Consider the following 26,097-nt stretch of genomic DNA (forward strand, 5'->3'; position numbering starts at 1 on the left):
CGTTTTCAAGGATGGATGCATATACAGGGGTTGACCTCTATTTGCTGCTTTCTGCTATGTGACCGCAATTGAACTGTGATCGCATTGCTGGGTGGTGCTACACATGCTTAGCACCTCCTTCCTGCATTTGCGATAGCGATCAATGTGATTGCAGTTCGTCCATCAAACCTGAGCTTACTCAAACTTGCCATCGCAGGGTGGTTTGTGTGGCCAAGGAAACTGCGTCTCGCAATACTGTCCTTGGCCTCGCTAGTCTCGGAAAGCAGGGGCCAGCCCCGTCCCTCCTCATGAATGTCTCTGCCTGTCAATCAGGCAGAGGTGATCGCATTTCTGAGATGCATTTCAGTGGCGCAGGTGGGGGAGGGGTTCCGAGTACCTGGAAACCCCTTCCTGCTCACACACATCTGACATGTGTAGTAATGGGAGGCACTGGCAGCTGTGGACTGGAGCCGAGGAGGATGGACTTCCTGCCAAGGAATAGTGCAGTGAGTGACATGCACAGGCTCATGGAAGCTTCCTGGTCACCTGCACTGCTTGGAAAACAAAAGGGCTGCAAGGAGCTGTGCCATGTCAGCACAGATCACAGTTCAAGCTTGAGGCTTCTCTCATAAATAAATAATAATCGGTGCACTGCGATGGGTCGGCCTGGCAGCCCCCCTTCATCGCAGTGCACCAATTATTTATTTATTTATTTATTTGTGAGAGAAGGGGAGGCCTGGCACACAGAGGAAAAATACAAGTTTAGGTGCTTTGCATTTAACGATTCGCAATGCACGCGCCCAGTTTGTAAGTTCAAACATGCATGCACAGCCTGCAGAGGACAATATCCCACCAAGGACTGCTTTAAAAAGAAAGGAGCCCAGGGGCAGAAAGCTCCCGGGGTGCCGGTCTCTAGAAAAAGCAACTAGCCCAGTTAAGCTAGAGGGGATGCGGGGGTGGCTGGCCATGTATCCCAAGCGCAGAGAGGCCCAGCTGCTATTTAGGGGGTTCAGGGATGGGTTCAGGATTCCAGTAACAAGGGAAGTGCCCCCAGCGGGGTGCAAAAAGAACCTGAACTCAATCAGGACGATGCCAGCAGCAGCAAGTGAAAAAATTGCGAAAGAGCTGGAGTTAGCAAGGATGGTGGGGCTGTTTAATGCCCCGCCACCGGCAGACCTAGTAATTTCCCCATTGAGGCTGGTACCTAAGAAAGCGGGTGCTTTCATGGCAAAGCTGTAAATTGAGTCAGCATTCAGATTGTTGCCCCTGCACCCCGACAGTTTCAAGCTGATGGGTTTTCAGTTTCAGGAGCAGTCTTTCATTGACAAATGTTTGCCCATGGGTTGCCCTATCTCTTGCGCTCTCTTCGAAACATTCACTTCCTTTTTGCAGTGGTGCTGGGAGGTACGCACGGGCTCCCGTGCCATAGAGCACTACCTTGATGATTTCCTGGTAGTGGGCCCAACTCAGGACAGCCAATGCGGTCGGCTGTTGCGCGAACTCGAGGCCATGCTAACCGAGTTTTGCGTGCCAATAGCAAATCAAAAGACGGAAGGGCCCACAAAGGTAATCACTTACCTCGGAATTGAGATAGACTCACTAAGGATGGAGTGCCGTTTGCCAGCCAAGAAAGTTGAGAAGCTAGGGAGAGAGGTCAGAAAGTGCGCCAAGGCGAAGCGGGTCACTTTGGGGGTGTTGCAGTCCCTGTTAGGGTCACTTAACTTTGAATGACAGGTAATCCCAATGGGGCGGTTCTTCAAACGGCATTTGGAGAAAGCCACTTCGGGTGTAAAAAGGAAGCACCACTTTATCAGTAATGTGCTTTTGTAATACCCGGCAATATGATGTATTGAGTGTGACATGCTACAGAGAGTATGTAGATTTGATTACACAGGCAGATAATTCCCAGTAGCCTTGGCAGCAGCTCTGGAGGTCAGGGGCAGGTCACATGACCAGTGACAGTTGAGGGAAGACAGTTGGTCAGGACTGAGAGCTGAGGTAACCATTTTGGTGAAACAGGAGCTGCGCTGAGGGAGATCCATGTGAGTGACAGCAGCCATGGATAGAGACATCCCAAAGACGGATTAGAACAGTGGTAAATTACCTCAAATGGGGTAAAAATTAAATTCCTGGGGGTAATGGATGGTCGCGCTCCCGTGACACAGCCCCGTCCAGCACCGGCCGGCTCATGATGTGGCGTGCTGACGTCACACCGCGCTCCCTCCTGCCCGTCCTGCGCTGTGCTCCAGGCCGCCCAGTGCTGTGTTCCTGGCCGCGGTGTGATGTGCTGACATCACATCGCGCTCCCTCATACCCACCCGACTTGCGCTGTCCTGTCCTCCCGTCCGTGGCCCACCAACCCACACACAGAACTTGAAGTGTTCTGTGGCGGACCGCTGATGGAGTTCCACAGGATCAGACAGTGACCCACATAACAGTGGGAAATTCCCACTGACATTACTGGGGTGAGGATGTGACCATCTGTCTCCTAAAAGTCATGTGTGTCCCCCCTTCTCCCCTCATCCATCTTTCTTACATTCATTCTGGTGTTTTGGGGACAAAGTGTTAATTAACCCATTCATTGGCAAAAAATCATTGGCAAAAATAATAATTAAAAAAATAATAATAGGATTTTGGTTACCTACCGGTAAATCCTTTTCTCGTAGGATGCTGGGGTCCACATTAGTACCATGGGGTATAGACGGGTCCACCAGGAGCCATTGGCACTTTAAGAGTTTGAGAGTGTGGACTGGCTCCTCCCTCTATGCCCCTCCTACCAGACACAGTCTAGAACAGGCATTCCCAACCACGGTCCTCAAGGCACACTAACAGTGCAGGTTTTAGTGATATCCAGGCTTCAGCACAGGTGACTTAATTGGCAGCTCAGTTATTTTAAATTTAATCATCTGTGCTGCAGCCTGGATATCACTAAAACCTGCACTGTTGATGTGCCTTGAGGACCGTGGTTGGGAATGCCTGGTCTAGAAACTGTGCCCGAGGAGACGAACATCTTCGAGAAAGCATTTAACACAGACAGTGGCGAGATTCATACCAGCTCACACATACAAGGCACATCAAGCTAACCTAGCTTGACAATTCAGCAACCGCTGAAACAGTACTTACCAAGTAACAATGCAGTACGGAACTAAAACAAAAACGTACTGAACCAGATAACAATTGCAGGAAAATGAAGCGCTGGGCGGGAGCCCAGCATCCTCCATGGACTACGAGAAAAGGATTTACCGGTAGGTAAACAAAATCCTATTTTCTGTTACGTCCTAGAGGATGCTGGAGTCCACATTAGTACCAAGGGGATGTACCAAAGCTCCCAGAATGGGAGAAAGAGCACGGAGGCTCCTGCAGAACTGACTGACTGAACTTCAGATCATCAGAGGCCAAAGTATCGAACTTGTAGAACTTTGCAAACGTGTTCGACCCAGACCAAGTTGCAGCTCCGCAAAGCTGTAACGCCGAGATACCCCAGGCAGCCACCCAGGAAGACCCCACCTTACGAGTAGAGTGGGCCTTGACAGATGTAGGACACGGCAAGCCTGCCATAGAATACGCATGCTGGATAGTGAACCTGATCCAACGAGAGATCGTCTACTAAGAAGCAGGACACCCAAGTTTCTTGGGATCATACAGGACAAACAGAGTCCGATTTTCTGTGACGAGCAGTCTTCTTCACATAGATTTTCAGAGCCCTTACAACATCCAAGGACTTTGATGAAATTGAGGAGTCAGTAGCCACTGGCACCACAATAGGTTGGTTTATATGAAATGCCGACACAACCTTCGGAAGAACTGCTTTGTGGAAGATACAGTATGGGCTTTTACATGACAAAGCCCCCAACTCCGAAACACGTCTAGCAGAAGCTAAGGCCAACAACGTGACAGCCTTCCACGTAAGAAATTTGACCTCAAATTTGAGGCTCGAACCAGTCCAATTTGAGGAACTGCAACATCACGTTAAGGTCCCAAGGTGCCGTAGGCGGCACAAACGGAGGTTGGATGTGCAGAACTCCCTTCAAAAAGGTCTGAACTTCAGGGAGAGCAGCCAATTGTTTCTGGAAGAAAATGGATAGGGCTGAAATCTGGACCTTCACAGATCCCAACCTCAGGCCCATATCCACACCGGCTTGTAGGAAGAGAAGAAACCGTCCCAGTTAAAACTCCACCACAGGAAACTTCTTGGACTCACACCAAGATACATATTTTTTCCAAATTCGATGGTAATGTTTTGACGTTACTCCTTTCCTAGCCTGTATCAGGGTAGGAATAACCTTGATCGGAATGCCCTTTTGAGCTAGTATCAGGCGTTCAACCTCCATGCCGTCAAATGTAGCCACAGTAAGTCTTGAGAGGCGAACAGCCCCTGCTGCAGCCCTCCCAAAGAGGAAGAGGCCTCGGCTCTTCTTGCAGTAGATCCAGAGGATCCGCGTACCAAGCCCTTCTTGGCCAGTCTGGAGCAATGAGGATCGATTGAACCCTTGCTCTCCTTATGAGTTTTAGAACTCTTGGGATGAGTGGAAGTGGAGGAAACACGTACACCGACTGGAACACCCATGGAGTCACTAGGGTGTCGACCGCCACTGCTTGCGGGTCCCTCGACCTGGAACAATAACGCCAAAGCTTCTTGTTGAGACAAGAGGCCATCATGTCGATCTGGGGTACTCCCCAAAGATCTGTTACCTCCTTGAACACCTCCGGATGGAGACCCCATTCATAGTAACATAGTAACATAGTATTGGAGGTTGAATAGAGGCAAATTGCCCATCGTGTTCAACCTGCTTTAAGTTGTGATGATTCTACATACTTGCTAAATAATGTTATATGACTAGTTAGCTACTATAACTCATGTTACCCCCGGATTAACCACGTTGATATTTTAAGTATTATAGCCTTGGATAGCTTTCTCATTCAGAAATTTATCCATTCCTTTTTTAAATCCAATTACAGAGTCCGCCATTACCACCTTCCCTGGCAGGGAATTCCACATCCGTTGCGTTCAGAACTTTCTCTCCTCCAGTCGCAGCGAGTGCCCACGTGTCCTAAACTGTGTTCTTTTAATATATAATTCCTCTGATAACTCTTTGTGATGTCCCTTTACATATTTGAAGATATTAATAAGATCTCCTCTTAGGCGCCTCTTTTCTAGTGTATACATATTCAGCCTAGTGAGTCTTTCCTTATAGTCCAGTCCTTCTAGGCCTTTAATCAATTTAGAAGCTCGCCTTTGAACACTTTCGAGTTCACTGATGTCTTTTTTATACAATGGTGCCCAAAACTGAACACAATATTCCAGGTGCGGACGTACCAATGCCTTATACAGCTGCATGATTACATTCGAGTCCCTTGTCTCAATTCCCCTTTTTATGCACGCTAGCACCTAACTTGCCTTCTTTACTGCGTTTTGACATTGTGTACGGTTATTAAGCCTATTATCAATGAATACCCCCAAATCTTTTTCCAACTATGTTTCCCCTAGGCATTCCTCATTTAATATGTAGGATGCAAGTTTGTTTTTAGTCCCAAAATGCATAACCTTGCATTTGTCTGTATTGAACCTCATTTACCATTTAGATGCCCAGAGTTCAAGTTTAGATAGATCATACCCCTGGATGGAGATCGTGTCTGCTGAGGAAGTCCGCTTCCCAGTTGTCTACTCCCGGAATGAAGATTGCTGACAGCGCCAATGTGTGTTTTTCCGCCTAGAGGATGATTGTTGTTACCTCTAACATTGCAGCTCTGCTCTTTGTTCCACCCTGTCGGTTTATGTATGCAACTGTTGTCACATTGTCCGACTGTACTTGTACGGCCCAATTTTGCAGAAGAGGGGGCGCTTAGCTCCAGAATGTTTATCGGCAGGCCGGCTTCCAGACTTGACCACCTTCCTTGGAAAGTTTCCCCTTGAGTGACTTGGCCCCAGGCCCGGAGACTTGCATCCATGGTTAGAAGGATCCAGTCCTGAATCCTGAACCTGCGGCCCTCCAGTAAGTGAGGTAATTGCAGCCACCAGAGGAGTGAAATCCTGGCCTTTGGTGACAGACGTATTCTCTGGTGCATGTGTAGATGTGATCCCGACCACTTGTCCAGGAGATCCAGTTGGAATGCCCGAACGTGAAACCTCCCGTACTGCAGAGCCTCGTAAGAGGCCGCCATCTTCCCCAGAAGGCGAATGCACTGATGAACAGACACCCGGGTTGGCTTCAGGACATTCCGGACCATTGTTTGTGTCACCAATGCTTTTTCCTCTGGAAGAAACACCCTCTGCACTTCCGTGTTGAGGATCATTCCCAGAAAGGACAACCTCTGGGTTGGTTCCAGATGTGATTTTGGAAGATTCAGGATCCAACCATGGCCAGTATTTACTAAAAATCCGAGTTTGTTCGATTTGTGTTTTTTTTTCTAAGTCCCAATCCGGGAATTCACTAAGCACCAATCTCGGCAGTGTCTGGTCTATTCGTTATGGTTTGAATGACAACGTCCAGAAATACGAATGAATAGACCATCGGTCAAACGCGGCTGTTATTTCATGGAATACGGGAATTCACTATTCATTCGTATTTGGGTGTTAGTCTCTGAGTGCTCAAATGCGGTCGTATTTTTTTGCGATTCGTTAAAAAAAGCGGCAAAAAAATAGACCTGCTTTTTTCAGTCGTGTTTACATTTGTTGCAAATAAAAAATCACTCACACCTGAATTAGGATGCCTATAAAAGGATGTTAGGCCCATTTCAATACACCTACACTCAGAAATGGCAGCAGGACTGTGGGCCAGTGATCTTTTGTGTGCTGTGGGATAGACTCAGACATCAGCCTGTAAGTACCCAGGGCCAAGAAACTGAACATGGTCAGCAGGTTGTACAGGTTCCGCGGAGGCTGCGCAGGCCTCGTTTTTTTAGGGGGCGTTTAAACTTGAACGCATTGTCCGATGATAAGGTCATACAGATGTTCCGTCTAAATCGTAACAACATTTTCCGTCTGTATGACCTTGTCAAACTGGGCCTAGACCCTGAGACAGCACGCTCTCGCCCTGTCTCAGGCCTGCACAAACTCCTGGCTGTGTTGCACTTTCTGGCTACTGGCAGCTTTCAGGCTGTGTCTGGGGATGTCATAGGAATCTCACAGCCCTCATTTTCCAGAATCTTAACACAGGTGATGTATACCTAACGACCTCTTCTGTTTTGTGTTTGTTTTAATTTCTCGGTGGCCAGTTCTGTCCTAAAATCTCATGTTTATTGTTCTTTAAAATGTTCACACAGGTGTTGGCTGTTTTGCAGCCCCACATCGAGGCCTCAATGTGCTTCCCTACCCAGGAGTCTCAGTGGCATGCCGTCAGGGTAGATTTCTATGAGCTGGCTGGCATGCCCAATTTGCTTGGAGCCATAGATTGCACACACATTCAGCTGAGACCACCTAGGGGCAGGCAGCACATATATACAAACCGCCATTTCGAACACTCCACAAATGTGCAGGTGGTTTGTGATGCAAATCTCAAAGTAATGAGTGTTGTTGCTGGTTACCCTGGGGGCTGCCATGACTCCTTCATCCTCAGTCAGTCATCCCTCTTTGATAAGTTTGAGGACGGACAAATGCCAGATGGATGGCTGCTGGGTATGTAATTTGATATGTGTAGGCCTGCGTATACTTTGTTCAAATACAGGTGCAGATGTATTAACCTGTAGAAGGCATAAGGAAGTGAGAAACCAGTGATCTGTGCAAGGTAATAAAGGCACCAGCCAATCTGCTCCAATATGTAAATGAACATTTAGGAACAGATTGTCTGCTGCCTTGATTACCTTGCACATATCACTGGTTTTTTACTTCCTTATGCCTTCTACAGGTTAATACATCTGCCCCACAGTGTTTTACTTATGTGTTGCTGTATCTTAACATGAATCACGTTACTATATCTGTCTTTTAGGTGATGGAGGATATGGCTGTTTCTCTTAGCTTCTAACTCCATTGTCCCGACCTGATACCCCTGCTGAACACAATTACAATAATGCACATAAGTCCACGCGGAATGTGATAGAAATATGTTTTGGTGTGCTGAAATCTAGGTTTCGGTGTCTGGATAAGTCTGGTGGCCTTTTGTTGTATAGTCCCTCCAAGGTGACTGAAATTGTGTTCTGCTGCTGCTTTCTTCATAACATGTGTTTGCAACAACATCTGCCACATGTTGAGGAGTAAGAGGAGGAGGAGGAAGAAAGCAGCCAGCAAGCAGAGGAATTAGATACATCTGGTGATACTTGGAGTACTGATGTAGGGAGGCAGGTTAGGCAACAGATCATCAATCGCTATTTCTAAGGTAAGCTTGGTTTGCTTATTTCATTTGTTGTGTAATCATAAATAGTTTTTTTGCCTTTTTTTCCAAAAACCATTACTCAGAATGTGTCTGCCTCCTTGACACATACAAACATACCCTCGCTATATGAAAAACAAATGTTGCATGTGTATTGTGTGTATTTTTTATCTCAAAACAACAGATTATGAGTGGCATGCATTAAGTCTGGATAAGTGTTCGAAAACTTGCAGTGCTAATTTCTTACAAGCCCACATCATCCATGTAGTATTTCACTTTATAGGACCACACACAGTGCATGTTTTTCTCGTAACCCAGTAGAAGCACAGGTGTATGAATTACTCACAGACATGTTAAAAGGTTCTCAGGTGGAGCTAATTATGTCACTTGTGATTCTGTTAGTAGACCTGCAAAACATGCACTGTGTGGGTTCCTGAGGCCCGAGTTTGAGAACCTGTGTTCCCAAAAAACACTCCTCAACATATAATATGTTAGCCTTGAGGAATACATGTGTCCCTATGTGTGATTCACCATCATATTTAAGACTCACAAACTTACTGTAATCTTGAACAATTTAATTACTAATGTTTGATGCTGTAAACTTGATGATGTGTAAGAAAATACACAGTTTGCCACACATATACATTATTATACACAGTTTTTATTTTTGTAGTAAAAGTACATATTTGTTTGTTTCAGCATCATGTGTAAAAACATGCTTAATTATTTAAAACACACACAAACATGTCCCAACAATACTGACATTCATTTGGACAATGTTTTTCCTACAAAACAAAGGAAACATATTACAAGCTTTTTACGCAACTCAATTGTGTTCTTCTTGTAATGTTGTATAGATAAGATAGCTAAGATATGTATCACTAACATTGTAATTTGGATTGTCTGCAGGCAAAGAGAATGATTGGAATCTAGAAAGAATAATGATTAGAAAAAAATCAAGTGGTCATTTTACTTCCTGCTAAAGACATTCTGCCTGGCTGGCAATTATTGTATCTGCAGGCAAAGAGAATGATTGGAATCTAGAAAGATTAATGATTAGAAAAAAATCAAGTGGTCAGTTTACTTCCTGCTAACATGTATGTGTGGCTCCATCAACATTTTCCTCCTCCAATACCCAAAAAAAATGAAAATGAATAAATGTACGTACTATTTTTTTTAATTTATTTTGGGCCACTTATAATTAATGATGTTAAAAAAAGGGTCAAGGAGCTAAGTGTTATATTTTGTAAAGCATCAAAAACACTTGCTAACTATTTTGAGTTACTTATCACAAATGTCTAACTTGTTTTTTTTCACGTTTTTTTGGTGGCTGCTTGTCCTGCCCTTTGCCTTTAGCACTGTCATGTTGGCGTGCTCTGGTGGACCGTCTTGGTGGTGATGAGACTGGCGTGATATTTGGAGTAGTCGTACCAGAACTGCTGGTTGTTTGCTGTTGGTGCATGCATCTGAGTGTTTCATTCAGGTTAGTGAGGGTGGCATTGAGTTCACGTGTAGCAGCATTTTGATTGTCTACTATTCGGAATAAACTTTCATTAATCTTTTGACTGTTTTGAAAAATGTGCATATAACTTTGCTGTTGTCTGTGCTGTTCTTCCATTAGTCTGTGCTGTTCCTCCATTAGTCTGTGCTGTTCTTCCATTATGCGCTGTAAGTTGCCCATGACCTGTGTAATGTCTGTACGCATGAGTTCCATGGTATTGCCTATTCTGGTTGTTTGCTCATTTTGTCTACTCAGATTTCTTGAGATTCTTCTGAGGTGAGATGGTAGGCTTGCAAACATTTGTGTCTGCTTACACAGGCAATCTTCATTAGTGGCCTGCTGTCTAGCCTAAATAGTCCAAAACACCTGATCAGAGCCTTGTGTTCCTGGTGTTGTTGGGCTGTGTTGTGGTGGTGGTGTGCTTTGCTGTGGTGGTGTACTCACAGGTGCTGGGGGGCTCATTCCTTGCATTAATCGCTGCATTTCTAAGATGTTTGTCTCCTCCGTGTCACTGTGTTGGTGTTGTTGCGGAGGGATGCTGTTCCCAGGACTCGAAGCTGAAATGTTAAACATATCTCCGTTAGCTATCCATATGTTTGGGAAATGTAAAAAAATCACTACACATGGAACACATGTCATTCACTGTTGCTTTCAACTATTCTGGATATGCCTCTTTGTGGCAAATGTGTCTGGTTACTTAATTGTGAAAGCAAACACTTTAGTTTTATTGTAGCTCACACAACCTCCACCATAAAAAAAAACATTGTAATACATAATGTGTTACCTTATAGCTTTGTTCAAACAAACATAGTAATGATTTTATATGTATTTTGCGATGTTACCTCAAGCACACATGAGATTTTTGGAAAAACAAACTTACTTTTTACAAACAAACCAACATGCTTTTTTGTTACAGCATTTTATACCCAATGTCATACTGTATGGCTCAAGTGGACATACATATCTTTACTGGATGTGAACAAGGCCATTTAGTTTGGATTCCATTTCAGCTTTTACTTACTGCGGTAAGTATTTTTGTGTTGGATGTGTTTTGACTTAATGCGGTTATGACTGATTTTGATTATGTTCTGACATTTTACACATTTTTTTCAGTTTGATACTCACAATCAAGATGAGGGGAGTGTGGATGACATCTTGGAGGTGTGTCCAAAATTTGGAGTGGGGGTACAGAACATACGGACAATTATCTTCGTGGCGGGGTAGCCTGCTGTGTTTGTGCCGGGACATACGACCTTGCTTTCTTTTCGGCCACAGGTTTTTTGTGGTGATGTCTTACAGAAGTGCCACTTCTGCTGCTCCATACTTCTTTTGATGGACCTTTTAATGAAAGTGCAATTTTGTTATGGCCATACCTTTACAAGCATACCCTATACTACAATGGACACTTTACCTGCTTCCGCAGCGTCATCATCATCAGATGTGATAGGAGTTACTGGCCGACGAGTAGTACTGCTTTTTTCAGACACTGTATAAAATGAAATATATTCATAAATCATGCTATTGTGTATACATCCACCCATTATGCTTATAAACATTTTAACATTTAGAAATGCTTGGTTTTTAATTCAAACAAACATAAGGACCAGAAATAAAAAAATAAAAAAATAAAAAGACCAAAACACATATGCACTATGGCAACATCAACACAAGAAAACATGTACAGGACACTGACATAGGCCACAAGTTCAAGGAAAGGTTTTTTAATAAAAAAAACCACACAACTTCATTTTGTATTGGAAGGAAAAATATTACAGATGCAATATCTAATTTGCTCTGTGATGTGGCACTCCAAAGACACATTACCACTATATGAGCAAAAACAAAATGCAGCAATTTTTTTTTAATAAAAAAAATTCAGTATGGTGTCACGGTACAAATGCAAGCAAAAAAAAAAAAGATTTAAAAATTAAATACATAACATTCTCTAAAGATGACATTACACATGTAAGTGGTTTACAAACCACTTTCCAGTACTCCAGCCTCTAACATGACAACGACTTTAAAAAAAAAAAAAAAACATGGATCACTTATATATAAAACATAGTCATAATTTTTTACGTAAAAAACGCCCAAAAGGAAAACATTATTGCAGGACAATTCAGAGACACACCAAGTCCAAACTACACATGCTAAATATCTGTCTGAAAAACACATGACATACAATAAAGTAAGATGTTACATTGGCTTTTATCTAAAACATGACCCAAAACAATGTATTTGCTGACACACACTTGAAGATGGGAGTAATATGCAACGTCACATGACACACATTACAAAATAAAACATTTAAAAAAACATAAAAAATGCAAATACACATGCTCACCATTCTTCCTGGGCCTATCTGAGTCCCGGACATGGGTTGCAGAGACAACTTCTGGAGGTATTACACTCCGCATGGGCTCCTCATACTCCAGATAACTTGCAATATAGGGCTGGCCACCACCGGTTTTCCGAGCCGACTTGGCCTCCTTGGCCATTTTGGACTTGACACGTCGCTTTATGTCATAGTACCGTTTGCGGCATGTGTCCTCCGTCCGCTTGACCACCCTCTCCCAATTGACAGCAGCAACTACTTTCGCCCACAACACCGTCTTCCTCCGTGTTGGCACCTTGGCGGACTCAGGGCCAAATAGCTGCCTCTGATACTTCATCAGCTCACGCACCAATGCCACATTTTCAGCAAAACTAAACTTAACATTCCGCCCAGTCTTAGTAGTGGTGCGTGGCTGCGGAGCACTCTGACTGTCACTATCACTTGAGGCTGCTGCAGCAACCTCACCCACCTCCTCCACCTCACTAACCTCACTAACACTCACCTCCCTCCACCTGACCGACCTCCTCCCCCTCACTCACACCCTCCACCTCTGAGTCACACATAATTGTGTGTCTAAACAGTTAACACAGGAAAAAAAAAAGACAAACAACACACTCCTCCACTACCACTACACAACTCACACACACACACACACACACACACACACACACACACACACACACACACACACACACACACTGACAAGGGACTATAAAGAAAAATAACTTGGATTAAAAATGAGACAAAACCACAAAATACAAGACAACAAGAATGACAAGACGACTTTCAAACACAATACCACACTCAGAAATCGCTACCACCATTCCTCTTCAAACCACAAATCACAAATTCACCTACCTCCACAGCACAACCTCCCTCCTCCTCACCACTAATACCCCTTTCACATCGCACAAATAACCCGGTACCGACACGGCATATTGCCGTGTCGAACCGGGTCAGTGTGCGATGTGAAAGCACACTGGGCGATTTAGCGGGTCGCCTGACCCGGTAAATCAACCCGGTAAAAAAGAAGGGTTTTACCCGGGTTGATTACCGGGTCAGGTGCGGTGTGAATGGGAGCCGTGTCGATGCGACGCGGTTCCCATTCACAAGATAGGGAGAGGCGGCGCTGGAGATGAGCTCATCTCCCGACGCCGCCTCCACCCCCGCCCCTGCTGCTGCTGCGGCCTCCGTTGTCATGGCAACCGACCCGGTATATTGCCGGGTCGGGAAGCCTGCAACGGAGCGCAAATGCCGGATCCCACCCGGTAAGTACACGTTTGTCTTACCGGGTAGGACCCGGCATTTGCGGTGTGAATGCAGCATAACTAAACCCACGAGGTGCGGACGGTTTGGGGCGTATTTATATGGTTACGCACAGACACTCCTACCATCTGAAACACAACCAATCATGAACGGCGATGAAAATCGAAACTGAAAGTGAAAATGCGGCCGCGGGGGAAAAAAACCCTGCCGCGTTTAACTTAGGAAAAAACCCAGCAAATACAACAAAAACACGTACGCAAACGACAATGACGGCCGTAAATGTGCCAAAAAAACCCGACTGGCATCGACATCGGAAAACATGAAAACCATAAAGTCGACTGCTTCGTAACTTTGCGTATATGGATTCAAAAAGTTGCATGAAAATGCACCCGATACAAAACGAGTTTAAACACTACACAAACCGACTCAAACACGAATATTAGTAAATATTGCCCAATGTTCCCTGAGAAGCCATGTCGTGAAAGCTATGGACTGTAACAGCTTCTCCTTGGATGATGCCTTTATTAGCAGATCGTCCAGATGCGGAGGAGAACCTAGATTTCTGCCATCACTTTGGTGAATACCCTCGGTGCTGTGGAGAGGCCAAATGGTAAGGCCTGGAACTGATAGTGACAGTCCAACAGTGCGAATCGGAGATAAGCTTGATGTGGCTGCCAAATCGGAATGTGGAGGTACGCATCCTTGATATCCAGGGATACCAGGAATTCCCCCTCCTCCAGACCTGATATCACTGCCCTTAGAGACTTCATTTTGAACTTGAACTCCCTCAGAAAGGGGTTTAGTGATTTTAAGTTCAGAATAGGCCTGACCGAACCATCCGGTTTTGGTACCACGAAAAGGTTCGAATAGTAACCCTCGTTTTGCATATGAGGTGGTACTGGCATAATGACCTGTGCCTCCACCAACTTCTGGACGGCTTCTTGCAGGACAGTCCTGTCTGCCCTCAGAGCTGGCTAGCCTGATTTGAAAAATCGGTGAGGAGGGAGATTTTGAAATTCCAGGCTGTACCCCTGGGACACAATATCTTGCACCCAGGGGTCTAGGCCAGATGACACCCAGACGTGACTGAAATTCCTGAGTCTTGCCCCCACCGGCCCCACCTCTGGGGCATGCTGTCCACCATCATGCGGAGGACTTTGGTGTACCTGAAGCAGGTTTCTGTTCCTGGGAACCTGCAGCCGCAGGTTTCTTGTACTTGAGCCGACCTCCCCCGAAAGAAGGTGTTAGACGGCTTGGCTTATCTGGGCTTGGTAGACCGAAAGGGCTGTGATGTAGCTGAAGAAAATGGTTTCTTTAGAGCAGATGTAGTTGAGGGAAGAAAAGGTGACTTACCAGCCGTAGCCATGGAGATCCATGCATCTAACGCTTCCCCAAAGAGAGCCTGACCTGTGTAGGGTAGGGTCTCCACACTTCTCCTGGATTCCGCATCAGCAGACCACTGGTGCAATCACAGTCCTCGATGAGCTGATACAGACATGGAAGAAATTCCTGCAGCCATTGAACCCAGGTCTTTCATGGATTCTACCAGAAATCCTGCCGAATCCTGAATGTTACGTAAAAACAATTCAACATCACATTTCTCCATAGTATCCAAGCATTCAAGTAACGTGCCTGACCACTTTACTATAGCTTTGGCAATCCAAACACTGGCAATAGTAGGACATAGAATTGCCACAGAAGCCGTGTACATGGATTTGAGCGTATTATCAATTTATTATTTTTGATAAATATATTCATTGGTATTTGCATAAAACACAAAAAATATCAATGTAGAGATTACAGAAACATATATGATTTGCGGATACAAAGGGTAGCGAAACAAGCAATAGTTTCAAAAAGATAACAAGATCATGTAGCCACCATGGAAATAACTTTAAAGTAGCCCCTACAATGATACAAAGACAAACAATAATACCAACTAATGGAAAAACATATAGAATTTTTGTAAAGCAAAAGAAAAGGGAAAGAAAAGGGAAAAGTGGATAAGGGGGAGCTAGGGAAGGATATGGTAAAACAGAAAACAGAAAAAAGAAATAAAATTATAAAAATAAAGTCGGCCTCGCATTACCATGTATCTTACAACCTTGCATGAGGGGACATTGGGGTCGATTCAATTCGGCAACTTATGAATAGCGCCGGGAATTAGCTCCCGACGCTATTCACTTCAGCTCCTGTTAAGTCGGCGATGGCCCGTTCTCGCCGACTTAACAGGTAGTTTTGTCAGGAGAACGGGCATTCTCTGACTTAACTACCCGCGGCGATGCTGATTCCCGACAGAATCAGCCTCGCGCCGGCCGCACGGCAGCACTTTTGTCGGTTTTCTTCTCTCACCCCCCGGGGATGAGAGAAGAATTCCCGACAATTGCGGGTAACTAGCAGCTGAATTGAATAGCGTCGGGAGCTAATTCCCGGCGCTATTCATAAGTTGCCAAATTGAATCGACCCCATTGAGTCATACCAAAAGACAGAAACGGAAAATTTTGTCTCCATGCAGTGGTGCAAGTAGAAAAAATGGCTTAAAGATACTGCGTGCGTGCACCGAAGACGCGCACACCAAAAATGGGTGTGACCAAATGCCACATGGGGCGTGGCCAATGAAAATGGGGGTGTGGCCAATGAAAATGGGGTATGGTACACATATGGGGGGAGGGGTAGATACACATATGACCCCAATAGTGCCAGATACACGTTGCCCCACAGTGCCAGATATACATTGCCCCACAGTGCCTGATACACATTGCCTCACTATGCCAGAAACACAAATGCACCCAGAGTGCCAGATATACATTGCCTCACAGTGCCAGATACACATTGCCCCACAGTGCCAGATACGCAAATGCCCCCAGAGTGCCAGATATACATTGCCTTACAGTGCCAGATATACATTGCCTCACAGTGCCAGATACACATTGCCCCACAGTGCCAGATACACAAATGCCCCCAGAGTGCCAGATATACATTGCCTCACAGTGCCAGATATACATTGCCTTACAGTGCCAGATACACATTGCCCCACATTGCCAGATACACAAATGCCCCCATGGTGGCAGAAATACATTGCCTCACAGTGCCAGATACACATTGCCCCACAGTGCCAGATACACAAATGCCCCCAGAGTGCAAGATATACATTGCCTCACAGTGCCAGATCACAAATGCCCCCACTGTGTCAGATATACATTGCCCCCCAGTGTCAGATACAGAAATGCCCCCCCCCCAGTGCCAGATATGCCCCCAGTGCCAGATATGCCCTCAGTGTCAGATATGCCCCCAGTGCCAGATACACATGTCCCCGCAGTGCCAGATATGCCCCCAGTGCCAGATACACATGCCCCCTAGTGCCAGATATGCCCCCAGTGCCAGATACACATTTCCCCAGTGCCAGATATGCCCTCAGTGTCAAATATGCCCCCAGTGCCAGATACACATGTCCCCCGCAGTGCCAGATACACATGTTTCCTGCAGTGCCAGATACACATCTCCTCCCAGTGCCAGATATGCCCCCAGTGCCAGATACACATGCCCCTCCAGTGCCAGATATGCCCCCAGTGCCAGATACACATGTCCCCCACAGTGCCAGATATGCCCACAGTGCCAGATACACATGTCCCCCCAGTGCCAGAAATGCTCTCAGTGCCAGATACACATGTCCCCCCAGTGCCAGGTACACATGTCCCCCCAGTGCCAGATATGCCCCCAGTGCCAGGTATACATGCCCCCCTTCCCCCGCTGCTCACCACTGCTGCTGGTGTCTTGATCCTGTGTGTGTGTGAGGGAAGGAGAGCGCAGCCTGCGCCTCTCCTGCCCCTCAGTCGGTGCGGGTATCACTGTCTTCCTTCAATTCAGTGCCATCCGTGAGCTAAACAAAGCTCTGATTGGCTCACGGGCCGGCGCTGAATTGAAGGAAGACACTGAGGGGCAGGAGAGCGAACGCTGTGCTCTCCTCCCCTCAAGCAGCAGCGCCGTTGAACAGCGGAGGGAGGGGAGCGCCGTACCCACCCATACCCGCCCACTTGCACCGCTGTCTCCATGCGATAAATTTATGTCATGTATCATAAATAAGCTATCCGTAATAAGTGCAACAGTATAAGCTGCCCTAGTGCAATCTGAAAAAATACTAGATCATCACCCAGAGCAGGCCCAGCAAGAGGTAATCAAAGTAGATAATTCCAAATTCCTAAAATGCGTTAGTAATTTACTCATGTGGAAATGGAGATAACCTATTGTCAAGGGGTATCTATCACCGCATAGATGTGATTCTGCATGTCTCGTGTTTTTGTGGAAATATAAGCACCCCATTTCATAAGGAATGTTGCCGTACTCCGTTGCGGATCAGATGCGAGGTCATATCTATCAAAATACATGTATCTCATTAGTAAGTCATCTAATTCCCTCAAGGACGGAGTATGCTTGACAATCCATGAATTCGATATAACTTTTTTGGCAGCAGTTACAAAAACGTTCAGAAAAGGGATCATACATTTTTGCGTGGTATCTAAATTCCAAGAGTCAAAATTGGCAAAGAGTAATGGGATTGGGTCTAGAGAAGTGTGTAAGTAAAAGGTGTTATTAAGATAATTAATAATTTTGAGCCAATATTTCTTAATATGTCCACAGGACCAAAGATTATGGAATATAGAAGCAGAGGATGCACAGCATTTTGGACATTTACCGGACTCCTCAGCTATATAATGTTTTCGTTGACTCTGTGAAATGTAATCCCTATGAACAGTTTTTACATGAATTTCCTGTAAAACAGAAGTATGCACAGTGCACATAAACGTATCATGACGTTTAAATAAAACAGTCTCATTTGTTATGTGTGGAATATCTGTCAACCACGCCTCATATACATGTTTCTGGAGTTTTAAGGATAAAGGTCGCATTAATTTAGCATACAAGATCCTGGGTTTGTATTTATTGTTAATATATGAGGTAAATATTGGCTGAAGGACATCTGAGGACCTGTCCGTGTCTAACCTGACAGGCAGGTAGTGAGTAATTTGCATGAGTGCGAATAAACTATTGCTTGGTAAATGAAATTCTGATTGCAAATCTTGGAACGTTTTGACTCCGCCTCCAGAGTCAAACACTTGGGCAATCGCTCTGAGGTCCCTAGTGATAAGCTTTTTGCATGCCGGGTTTTCAATCCCTGGCGTGAAAGCAGGGTTTCCCCAAATCGGTAGCCATTCTTTCCTAATATTGGTCCTGTAGCATTTACCACATGCAAGGCATCATAAATATCTTTAAATAGTAGATTAGTATAAATAAATTTGGGTATCAAAGGCCGTGAAGTTTGTCAATATAAGCGCTACATTCCATTAACAAATCATGGTCTATACGAAAACGAAGTGCTCTAGAGCATTGAGTTTAATCTGGAAGGCAGAGTTGAGGCGCTTGAAATCCTTTGTCGTCAGTTTACGGGGGAGCAGCTGCATGTTAATCTAGGCAATAGGACTGTCTTGAACACTTCAATCATCCCTAAGAGGGTCTAAGGGAGATCATGACAGTTTTTCATTGATTGTTCCAATTTTGCTATAGCGGGAGTATAGTTCAATTTTTATATGTTATTATAGCGGGAGTATAGTTCAATTCATATAGTTATATAAATTGAACTATGCTCCCGCTATAGCAAAATATGTAACGTGGGAGGATAGAATTTTAATATCTGCTACATTTTTTGTACATGGCAAGACTGGAGTCTTACCGTTTAGAATAAGTAATTCTGATTTAGAGACATTAATCTTGTATCCAGAGATCTCACCAAATGTATCAATAATATTTAAGGCTAGGGGGATCAAGTGTTCTGGGGTGGACAAAAATAAGAGCATGTCGTCAGCAAATAACGACACCCTCAAGTCACAACTGCCAATTGCGATACCCTGAAACAATGGAGAATGTCTGAGGGCTACAGCCAAGGTTTCAAGCGCTAGAATAAATAATAATGGAGAGAGAGGGCACCCTTGTCTAGTACCTCTCTGTATCGGAAAAGGGTCTGAGAGGAGACCGTTACATAAAATTTGGGAGGACGGATTTGTGTAGAGAGTCTGAAGAAATAGTATAAACTTTTGTGGAAATGAGAACGGGCTAAAGCAGTATAAAGGTGGTCCCAGTGCACCATGTCAAATGCCTTTTCAGCATCGAGAGAAAGAATGGCTCTTGAAGTAGTCGACATGGCACACTGGGACCCACCGACCGCAACAAAGAGGCGACGGACATTAGCCATAGGATTTCTGCCTGCCACGAATCCCATCTGATCACTATGTATGAGGGATGGCATGAGCGGTTTCAATCTGTTTGCTAGGATCTTAGTCAAAAGTTTATATTCAACATTTAAAAGAGAAATTGGCCGATATGAACCCGGATCAGAAGGGATCCTACCTGGTTTGAGGAGTACTCTAATATTGGCCGTATTATAATATAATGGTAGTGTCCCAGACTCTAGGATGTAATTGAAGACTACCACCAGGGTGGGAATAATCTTGGGTGCTAGTAATTTATAGAATTCTGTTGTAAACCCGTCTGGGCTGGGAACCTTGCCCTGCTTCCGTTGAGAAATGGCAGATGTGACTTCATCTATGGTGATAGCCCGCACTAAAACATCGCCCATATCTTGAGGTATCTGCGGTAAAGATAAATCATCCCAAAATGACGTGCCTGTGATAACGGGAGGATGTGGCGCAGAATATAGAGTGCTATAGAAGTGTTGTAGAACCTGTGCAATTTGAGAATTTGATGTAGTCAGGGAGCCTGTACTTGTCGTCAGAGGGAAAATAACCGAAGGTGCCTGTCGACCTTTTACCAAATTGGACATCAATTTACTAGACTTGTTTGCAAATTTGTATGATTTAAAATTTTGAGTAAAGGTATAAGAGGCTTCTAATTTAATAAAAAATACCCTCAAACTGCTTTCGGGCTAGGTCGTAGGCCTTACGAGACTGTAGCATAGGGTGAGATTTAAATGAGCTAAAAGTAGAAGTAAGGAGATCTTGCGCAGATGTGTATGCCAGAAGAACTTTTTTCTTATGAGCAGTCGAATGTGCAATAATGACACCCCGAATCATGGCCTTAAATGCCTGCCAGAAAAGAACTGGAATACTGAGTTTCGTTTCTGAGTTAACATATTCAAAGTCATCCCAGGCTTGAAAAACTACATTTTTCAAGGTAGTAGAGTTAGTCAAGGAAGAGGGGCAGCGCCATCTAATAAAAGTCACCTGCTCACTAACAGTGTGCAATTCTATCCAAACTACAGCATGATCCGAAATAGTTATGGGTTCAAGCTTAGCTGAAACAAGTTTAGGTAACAGAAAATTTGAAATTAAAATATAGTCTATTCTCGACAGTGTTCCTATCGCAGCTGACAAGCAGGAAAACTCCATGTCTGTTCGATGTAGCACCCACCAGGAGTCCATAAAATCTAATTTCTTCGCTAATTCTGGGACTCCTAATTTCGGTAATTTTAACTGGGGGGCTGGTAAAGATTGTCTATCTAAGTGAAGCAGGGAGACAAGATTCATATAACATCCTATAACAGTGGGTAAATGAATATGGGGAAGTAATAATGTGATAATCTTCATCATGAAGACATGAGAATAAACATTAGGGGCGTAGATCGAGACACAAACAAATTTAGATTTGTCGATGACTAAATAAAAACACATATCTTCCTAATGGGTCTATGCATAAATCGAATACATCAATTTGGAGTTGTTGCCTAGCTATTATCGCTACCCTACGTGCCATAGAATTATATGAGGCGGAAACTATGACCTTCCAGCCTAAAATATTGAGCTTGAGAACCTCACTCTGGATGAGATGAGTCTCTTGTAAACAAACTACATCTAAGCGCAATTTGCGGATATATAACAAAACACACTTGTGTTTTTAAGTGAGTTGAATCCCCCCACATTCCAGCTACCAAATTTTATAGACATAGCAATAGTAAGGCAGTGTATCTATAACGAATACTAGCTTTGAATGTCATCGAAAACACATGGTGCATGAGCAATATTGAAGTATGGAAGAATACGTCATGTACATATAAATGCGGACCAACATTGAAAAAACAAGAAAATAAAATAAAAAAAGAGCGAAAATAGATAAAAAACATAACAACCAGTAAGAGAAAACTGGTCAGAAAATGGGGTTCACTTCCTGAACATTTAAGCAACCTCACATTGCTTAGCATAAGAAACAGTAAGTAATACACTCCAACTTATCCCAACCCACCCTATTGCCAACTGACTATAACGAGGTAAAGAGCCCAATAGCGTAGAATCCTCAATAGAGACACTAATAAGGTATAAATACCATTTCTGCATAACAGGCCCCCCCAAAAAATAAAACAGTTAATTATATCGCTGAGTTATGAAACATAAGCAGCATAGAATTTTAAGTAATAAACAAGAACTAAATATGTAACACCACAGTCACATTTTCTGAATTTAGTAGGTTAGGATTAGGCAGTGATGCCACCATTACTTTCATCCGTAAGGGATAACTGTATAGATCTGTTAGACGGGTGTAGTATGGTATGCCAGCGGCCGGGCTCCCAGCGACCAGCATACCGGCGCCGGAATCCTGACCGCCGGCATACCGACAGCGTGGCGAGTGCAAATGAGCCCCTTGCGGGCTTGCTGCGCTCCCATGCTGCGGGCATGGTGGCGTGCTACCATATTATATATTCTCCCTGCAGGGGGGTCGTGAACCCCCAAGAGGGAGAAAAAGTGTCGGTATGCTGGCTGTCGGGATTCCGGCACAGGTATACTGTGCGCCGGGATCCCGACAGGCGGCAAACTGAAGACCACGCCTGTTAGAGGTTGCATGCCAAATCGAGGATACCATCAATTTAGATCAATGCAAAGGCTTTCCAATAAAAACACAAAGTCGCAATAACCAGGAGAACATCAGTTTGCATCATATAACATGACTGAGCACTGGTACTTATGAAAATCAGTTGAAGCAGCCATGAGAAAAAATTATGTGCTAAAAAATAAAGGACTATTCACAGTCAGACATCCTGGACTGAGATTGGTCTTCATTAGATGATTCCCTAAGAAAGGCCTCTGCATCAGCGGGGGGGGGGGGGGGGGGGGTCAGGAAATCTTTGAAAGAAGAGCCATTAAATAAGCAATCGCGCTGGGGAAAGCAATGCAAATTTCTGATTTTCCTGTATAAGCCGTGAACAAAGAGGTGCAAAGTCCCTTCTTGCTTTTGATAATTCTGCAGAATAATCCTGGAATATTAAAATCTTAAAATGTTCCCACGAGATATGTTTGGCCTTGCGGGACGCTGACCAGAACAGTTCCTTATGTAAAAAATTAAGTGGTTTGAAAATAACTGCTCGAGGTCTAGCGCCCTCTTGTGGCCTCACAGGGCCAAGTCGATGAGCTCTTTCTATTATGAGATCAGAGCATTGATTCGTTATGTGAAGTATTTCCGGTAGAGATATTTTTATAAAGTCAAATAAAGCTTGGTACCAAGAATATATATATTTTACACTGCGCTCAACCCCGATTTCTGGTTATGCATATATATATAATTGTATACCAAATAATGCAATAATAAAGAAGTTTAAAAATTGTGTTTATTTTAAATACAATGGTTGCTGATTGTCCAAAATTAGCATAATATGCGTACTATGCTGTGAATGGCTTTCTTAAGCCCTATATTGGTTGTACAGAGGCACAATTGCTCCTTGGGATACTTGAATTAAGTCCAGAACACGAAAAAAAGGGGAAAAAAATGAATGGAGTAGAATGTGAAAAAAAGGAGTCCGTTTGTTTAAAATGCAGACCGCGGCATCCCGCTAGTCTGTAAGTGAAGTAGTGCACTAGTTGGGATCTAAGCCGTGTTTACTGTTCAAACAGTTAAGGAGGTTGAAATCAAAGAAAGGGGACTCCGGACTGGTCTTACCTCCCCTAGCTCCTGCCACCGGCACTGTGACTGTGTTCGGTCACATGCCGGAGGCGGTCAGCCTGGGTTCCGTGCCTGTCTTGGGGGGTGGAGTGTACGCACTGTGACCACTCTCAGAGCAGTTCGTTGCTGCACTTCCTCCACCTACAGAGACTCACCTCGATTCTCCTCCTCCGCTGCTGACTGCATCAGTGACAGGCTTTCTCCTTGATGTCTCTCTGCCGTCCGTGGCCCGCAATCACTTCCTGGTCTTCAGTCACGTGACCGGGTGCCGTCTCGGGTGCTGCTGCTTCTTCTTGATCGTGCCGCTGTTGTGGGTCGTGTTATTGGAATGCTCCAACGCGTTTCGGCCCTTGGTGGCCTTCCTCTGGGAGAGAAGTGTATGGGGATTTCCCCTATGGTGAATTTAAATAGCCTGATCTGTGACACATTTGCTCTGATTGGTTCTCGTTCTCCATGTGGTGATAGGGTGTTAGGGTGCTTTACATGTACCACAATAATAAAAACCTCCTTTTATGTCAACTTTGTCAATAGTGGTCTGTTTCTGTGTATTAGGTGCAATGTGATTCTTCACAATTTTCTGCCTAATGTCTGGCGCTTTTCTGAATATTATTCTGGGTTTTGGTGGTAGAACATTCACCAGTGTTTCGTCTTGTAACAGAATAGGCCAGTATTTGTTAATGATCCTTCTAACTTGATGGGAATTCCTGGAATACTGCGTGATAAAGTATATGTTATCATCCTGAACTTGTTTCTGTTTTTGATTATAGTTTAACAGTGGTTTTCTATCCAGTTCTCGTACTTTTCTGAATGTTTCTTGAATGGTGGCACTGTCGTATTTCTTTTCTATAAACTGGCTCTTTAGATTTTGTCCCTGTATGTCGTAATCTGTCAGGCATGAGCAGTTCCTCCGTAAACGTTTGAACTGCCCTGTGGGGATGTTCTTTAGCCAGTTATGATAGTGGCCACTGGATGTGAGGATGTGACTGTTCACGTCTACTGGTTTGTGAAAAGTGTTCGTGTGGATGGTGTTGTCTGTTATGAAAATATTGAGATCCAAAAATTCGACTTTTTCTTAACTGAAATTGGTAGTGAACTGTACGTTTTGATCATTGCTGTTGATGTACCTTAAAAAGTTTTCTAGTGATGCTTGAGTACCCTTCCATATGAAAAATATATCATCTATGAATCTTGACCACAGGACGAGGTTCGCGCCGAGCCCCGCCATGGACCAGATACAGAGGTCCTCCCAATGGCTCATGAAAAGCTAGGTGCGAACCTCGTACCCATGGCCGTGCCGGTGACCTGTAGGTAAAACTCATCTTCAAACCACAAGTAGTTGTGGGTGAGTATGTATTGTATGCAATCGATGATGACATCTCTCTGAGCTGGTGCCATTGTTTTGTCTTTGGTTAGAAAGTAGTGTGTGCTGGAGGTGCCCTGATCATGATCTATTATTGTGTAAAGTGATGTTACGTCACATGTGACTAGCCAGTAATCTTCCTACCATGTGATTTCCTGTAATTTGTTCAATATGTCAGTTGTATCCTTTAGATGTGATGGTTGTGCTGATACATATGGTTGTAGGAAGGTGTCTATGTACTGAGAAAGGTTGGAGGTGAGTGAATTGATTCCGGATATGATTGGTCTGCCTGGTGGGTTTAGTTTATTTTTGTGTATTTTAGGGAGATAATAAAATACTGGGATTATTGGATGTGATTTGTCTAGAAATGAATGTTCTTTTGGTGTCAAGATCTCTGTATCCAAACCTCTCTTCAGGAGTGCCCGGAGTTCTTTTTGGAATTTGGCTGTAGGGTCTGTGGGTAATTTCCTGTAAGTGGTGGTGTCATCGAGTATCCTATGTGCCTCCTTAAGATAATCCTCACTGTTTAAAACAACTACTCCCCCTCCTTTGTCGGCTGGTTTCACTACTATGGTCGCATCTTTACTTAGGTCCGTGAGAGCTTTGAGTTCGGCTTTTGTCATGTTAGTCTTGTGTTTTGATGGTTGGTCACAGATTTTCAGTATGTCATGTTGAATCATGTTAGTGAATGTCTCTATCTGTTTTCCCATTACATAACTGGGGTAGAAGGTGGATGATGGACGGTGTTCAGTATGTTTGTATATGTCTGTGATTGGTGGTTTGTGTTGCGGTAATGGTGTCTGTTGGAAGAATTTTTTGAGGGTGAGTTTGCGTGTAATATTCTGAACATCCAAATATGTGTTAAATTTGTCCACGTTGGTTGTTGGGGCAAACTGAAGGCCTTTATCCAGTGCGCTAATGTGGTTTTTGCTTAATGTTGCGTTGCTAAGGTTAAAAATTCCCTTTCCTGGAGTGACGTTGATCCTTGGTCCTGTCTTTTTGCAACTTTGTCCCCCTCTACATCCTCGTCTGCCTCTTCCTTTTTTCTTTTTAGTGGTTTCCTCTGTGTTGAGACGGGTTCCATTTGTGGGCCCGTCTCCTGATCTAAAAAATGTTGATTGACACATGATTTGTATGTAGAATTAACTGGATTAGGTCTGGTCTCAGTAGCGGTTGTGTGTAGTTCTTCTGGTTGGGGTACAAGCAATGACTGTATGTCACGCCACCCTTGCTCTAGTGAATGTCGCGCTGTCTCAAATTCTATATCATCTTCTAAGTCAAATAAAGCTTGGCCTTTTACTGATTCCGGTAATCCTATGATCTGAAGATTTCCTCTTCTGGATCTATTTTCTAAATCTTGTATCTTGTTATGAAGATGCAGGATTTACTTAAAATTATGTGAGGTGTATTT

The 26,097-nt window shown here is 44.2% G+C and overlaps 2 long non-coding RNA genes across 3 annotated transcripts in view; one reads left to right on the plus strand and one right to left on the minus strand.

The window, feature by feature from the left end:
- LOC134970001 (uncharacterized) overlaps window positions 1-26,097 on the minus strand; it is a 320,801-nt gene that overhangs the window by 291,695 nt on the left and 3,009 nt on the right. The window lies entirely within an intron of this gene.
- Window positions 1,952-18,212, plus strand: LOC134969999 (uncharacterized). The gene is made up of 2 exons (XR_010189609.1): window positions 1,952-2,074; window positions 18,026-18,212. It is a non-coding gene; the product is annotated as an uncharacterized LOC134969999 (long non-coding RNA).

This window comes from Pseudophryne corroboree, chromosome 11 (genome assembly GCF_028390025.1).
Source record: "Pseudophryne corroboree isolate aPseCor3 chromosome 11, aPseCor3.hap2, whole genome shotgun sequence".
In the NCBI taxonomy this organism is placed as follows: domain Eukaryota; kingdom Metazoa; phylum Chordata; class Amphibia; order Anura; family Myobatrachidae; genus Pseudophryne; species Pseudophryne corroboree.